Genomic DNA, 5,756 nt, shown 5'->3' on the forward strand with positions numbered 1-5,756 from the left:
GCATAGTTAGCTGTCCACTGCTAACACCATTAGCTTTATACTGTTAGCCCAATTAGCTTAGCTCAATGTTGCTATCGCTCGATTAGCCTAGCACGGCTAGTTAGCTTAGCCTAGCCCCTTACAATAGCGTTTCCTATACGGCCCACTATCCTGTTGATTTGAGCAGCACAACACATCGCGACGTTTTGCACAACCCAGTCATACTTTATAACATAATTCTAAATTTATTAAGCATTCGTTCATAAACCTTACAGTATCATTTTCTCGTTTGTACGCCCGTCCGGCCCCGGCCGGCTCCGTATTTTAAATATAACGCTCCCGATCCAGCCCCGCATTTTAAATCTAACGCACCCCCTCTAGGCCCCCACCAAGCAGATGCTCCTAGTGACGTCATCAGTGGTGGCCGCGATCTGCCATTAAATCATTGTAGCAGAAGAAGAACCCTGCTTTCTTTGATCTTTACCACATTAAACCACGACCTTATTACCACTGATTTAAAAAAATTCAAATAACGTGACACATCCTTTTGGTTCCATCTCACTCGTCATTCACTCAATTCATTCGATATCGCAACGCAGCGTCCATACGGTATGTACGACGTTTTTGCGGACAGTGCTATGGTGTCCCCGCGGCCGTACCCGTGAATAAATGAATGAATGAAAACTTTATTTAACAGATTGCGTCCCTAGAGTTATCATAATGATACAAAAAATACCGGCATCCACTCCATAACCTCTAGCAGACTCATTCACACACATCCTCTCTCATCCACACGGTTACACTCATACTTCCATTCAGCAACCTCATCATTTTTAGCACTGGTCAACCTTGCACATCATGTAGCATCATTTGGTAGCCTTTTTCAGCCACCTTGGATGAAGCTATAAGTTTCGTCATCTCAACACAACAGTCGTACTAAACATTAATAACCCCAAGCATTCCCCGTTAGCTTGCAACGTAGCTTAGCATGTATTAGCCCTGCTTTGTATAGCAGTAGCTTCCCGGGTATAAAACGGCTTTATTCCGTATTGGTTGTAATATAGTAATCCGCGACGTCTAGCGTTATGATGACGTACGTTTGATTATAGCCATGATACCATACATGTGTCATCCTATTTCATCTAAACAACATATATACATTGTTACATACTAAAGTCCTTATATAATGCCTCATCGCTTCTAAGTGCAGTTTTTTAGTTCGAACATAAGCGCAGATCTTTATAACCCCCCAGTGCACAAGTGCTAATTTTTCCGAGGTTTAAGAGGACTACCTTACGCGCTCCAGATCTCTTGTTCCGTAAGAACTAAACGGATTCGTACGACGTCGATTTGTCTTTAGCAACGTACAAACCAGACGTCTCCAGTTATTGTCATTGCATTTGAACCTACGATTCTAAACAAGAGTATCTGTCGCCTAACCTGGCGCAATCCTCTAGCCCCTCAGCAGTGCGCGACCTGAACTATTTTATTGTCCAACCCGATCGCGCCAATCCCCTTCATTTCATTAGTGCCGATACGGCTGTGCGCTCAATCGTTTAATTCGATCGCGCCAATGCAACCATTCTCTACCCCTGTTCGAAATCTGCCCAAACAAACCCCGACAATACAGACACATCTTCAACTCACCGTTTGGCCTCTGCTGGTTGTTGTTGCTCGAGGATGGCGTAGTCAGGCGTCGCTGCTCTGCTCTGAGAGTTTTTGAAGTTCTGTTGTCCTTGTCCTGGGTCCCGTTCGGATGTACAGACCGGTAGTCACGGCGCCAGATTAATGTATCTTCTCAATGATTCTATGTTATAGCTATATGATCTTTCTCTAATGTATAGTGGAATAGCTTACTCTGCTCGTTGTGTTTCCCGTTAAAGTAACAGTTCATTCAAATGTGGTCCTTTGGAAATCACGTGGAGGCGGAGACAGCGCTGCGGGTGAAAACGGTTCTGACCGTTGTTTTATTGGAATATCCAACAGCTTAAATTATCTGGTTCACAGCATCAATTATTTTCTATCTCTAATCAGCTTTTCCCGGAGGGCTTCTTAGTGGCGTCTCTTATTCTCGAACTGGTGGGGTGGATTCTCCGTCTCTGCTTTTCCGTTCTCCCTGCGTGTCTCTCTGCGTCTCGGTGTCTCCGTGTCTCTGTCTCACCTCCATCATTCAACCTGTAGGTTTTATAGAGAAGAGAGAACCCCCCCCCACCCTTGCCCCATCCAGTGCCGTCACCCCAGAGAGCCTGCTTTCCTATTGGCTAGAAGGTCTCCCCTCTCAGTGATTTGGGTCTTGCGAAACAGCGTTACAAGGTGACCTTACAGAGGGGATATGAACTAGTTTCCTTTTAGAATGATTTACCCAAGTGTCCTTGAATGCGACCCTCATACAGATGGAAATATAGTACCCACTCAACTTAACAGTGGGTATCACAGAATGGCCTGTTTGGTCTGCTTAGCTAAAGTAAACAGAACTCGGATGTTGGCCTTCAGGCCGTCACTTCTTGACTTAAAAGTTTAGTTATTTGGCGCACCATCCCTGTTCGTTGTGGAGGAAGATGTGTCATATGTTTGCCATTTGATCTGTTCTTATTTTTATGGCACTCTGGGCCTTTCCTATAACTGCTAAGTGAAGGCTGAAGGGGTGCACTGTTAGCTTTTTGACTGAGTTCTCCTGTGGCTTTTTCCATCAACCGCTAGATGATTTTAATCCTTCCCGTAATGCTTATATGGGTCATTTTGATCCATTTCGACTGAGGCCAGTTAACAGCCTTCTTGTTGACTCAAATGTATGGTTAACCTAACAGGTGATTTGGCATGGCTGTGAGTCTCTATTTTTCTAAGAGAAAATAACCTAGTTCTTTGCTATTTCATATATGTGCATAATTTCTATTGTTTAATTTACAGGTTTTATTTAGATAAATATACGACATGCATGCACGCGCTTCTGCTCACAAAACTTTGGCTGCACTGCATGCAACCCCGTCCCATGAAGAACGCATCACTGCAGTTGTGTTTATTGTCTCTTTCTAAACCGTGGGAAGGGGGGCACGTAATTGAATTTTTCTGTATGTCTTGCACAAATTGGAAAATGACAAAGTTGACTTTGACTTTTAACATGTGTCTATAGTGTCAGACACTAATGTTAAAAACGGATACTACTGGTGCTGATTGATTTAATTGATTGATTGATTGATTGATTGATTGATTGAAAAGTTTATTAACAGATTGCAGAATGGGTACAGTACAGTACAATTGTTAAGGGGATGCAGACCAGAGAAAGACTTTCGTCTTGTTTACATCAGGGTCCCCCATTTTCAATTCATCATAACATATATGACATACATGACATACAGATAGACAGTACTGCTACATCTATACATTTATGACATATCAGATTTGCAAATACAGTACTGTTTGTGATACAAAAGTGTCCAGAAAAAGAGTGTATTTACTACATTTGACATAGAAACTGTACATTGGAGGAGGTTGGGTGGGTGGGGGCTGTACATTGGAGGTGTGGGGGGGGGGGGGGGGGTTGGGTAGTGGGGACGCGTGTAGCATAATGCCAGCGGAAGAGTGCAAGAGCGCTTCCGCATTCTTCGCCGCGCATGCGCATGAGGTCCTTGCTTAGTTTAGACACCCCATTCAACACAGTGAATCCCAAACTCGAAACTCCGTTAAGCTCCAGAGAGAGAGGCTGAAAACCGCCAGTTCTTGACCGACGGATGGGAGCCGAATCGCGGATCAGAGTTTTCTGATGAATAGCCCCAAAACATGGAGGTCGCGAACGGCGCCGGCTTCGCTGACCAGAGCTCTCTCAGATTCAAAATTTTTATCGCAGCCTGGAACATACATGTTTCGGAACCAATGTGTAACTAGACAGTTACAATATAACATTTATATTAATTAACCCAGTTAATGCCTTAAGAGAAAGAGTCTGGTGGTCAATTACTACGGAAATGTTGTGTCTTACTAATAATAACAGAGACTTCTATTGACCGCGGAATTAGTTATTATTAGTAAGACAACATTTCCGTAGTAATTGACCACCAGACTCTTTCTCTTAAGGCATTAACTGGGTTAATTAATATAAATGTTATATTGTAACTGTCTAGTTACACATTGGTTCCGAAACATGTATGTTCCAGGCTGCGATTAAAATTTTTAATCTGAGAGAGCTCTGGTCAGCGAAGCCGGCGCCGTTCGCGACCTCCATGTTTTGGGGCTATTCATCAGAAAACTCGGATCCGCGATTCGGCTCCCATCCGTCGGGCAAGAACTGGCGGTTTTCAGCCTCTCTCTCTGGAGCTTAACGGAGTTTCGAGTTTGGGATTCATTCATTGAATGGGGCGTCTGAACTAAGCGAGGACCTCATGCGCATGCGCAGCGAAGAATGCGGAAGCGCTCTTGCACTCTTCTGCTGGCATTATGCTACACGCAGTGGGGACACACACATTTTACACTGTACATTGGAATACTGACAAAGCCATACTTGGTCATTTACTGTACAACTATGGTTAAGACATTTGTAGGGGCCAGTTTCGAAATTCGAATTGCAGTCTCATGTAGGTGTTTTTTGAGAGTGTTTTTGAAAGTGGGTAGTGATTCACATTCCTTTACAGCTTTGGGTAGGGCGTTCCACATTGATGTGGCATAATTGCGAATTGCTGTAATATAAAGTGAAATTCTACCATGCCTCAATGTATCAACTTTAAACATACACTAAATGTTAATGTTAGAAATGTTCATTTCCATTATTTCCACCATGTGCAACATTTCCTAAGAACAGCAATGTCCATTCTATCAACTCCAAATCTGTGCTATGAGCTCAATTATCCCGGTGCATGCAGAAGTAGAATTGCTGTCTTGTTTTGGATGAATGAGTAGAAATGAAAAACGGAAATCTTCTTTTATTAAAGTAGTTTTGACATGTGATATAGATAAAGATATTGTTTCATTGTGTATTGATTAACTTTACATTTGCTCTTCATTACTTAACAAAAGTTATACTGGCACATGGTATCAATGGATTATGGGTACATTTAAAGCAGTGCCAATGTAAGACTGACTTTACATTAAACGAATGACAATAATATAGTGTATAAAGTAGGGTATTATTTGGACTAAAGAATGGTGTTGTCTCACCCTACTCGCATGTTGAGGGAGAGCACCATACATTATACACTGAGAAACCACGGCCGAGAGTGAGCTCCATCCTCCAATGTACAGTTTCTATGCCAAATGTATATACACTCTTTTTCTGGACACTTTTGTATCACAAACAGTACTGTATTTGCACATCTGATATGTCATAAATGTATAGATGTAGCAGTACTGTCTATCTGTATGTCATGTTACGTATGTCATATATGTTATGATGAATTGAAAATGGGGGACCCTGATGTAAACAAGACGAAAGTCTTTCTCTGGTCTGCATCCCCTTAACAATTGTATGTACTGAGCTGTACTGTACTGTACCCATTCTGCAATCTGTTAATAAACTTGTCAATCAATCAATCAATCAATCAAGCTCTGCGGCAAGCGTCAACCCGTCTGTGTTCTAGCAGCTACTGTACCTTTAAATGCAGCACAGGAAGTAGTGAGACTCTGTTACCAAGGAAACGGACAGTCAACAATAGAAATATCTGTCGTTTTCTTTGAGAATATATTAACGTTACAATACATCGCTAGACAGTGGCAATAACTGTAGACGGGCCAGGTCCTCCTCTTCGTCTTTGTGTTTATTGTTTTTCATCGTAAGACTTGAAGCAACA

Source organism: Notolepis coatsorum, assembly GCF_963971535.1.
Source record: "Notolepis coatsorum genome assembly, chromosome: 1".
Lineage (NCBI taxonomy): Eukaryota > Metazoa > Chordata > Actinopteri > Aulopiformes > Paralepididae > Notolepis > Notolepis coatsorum.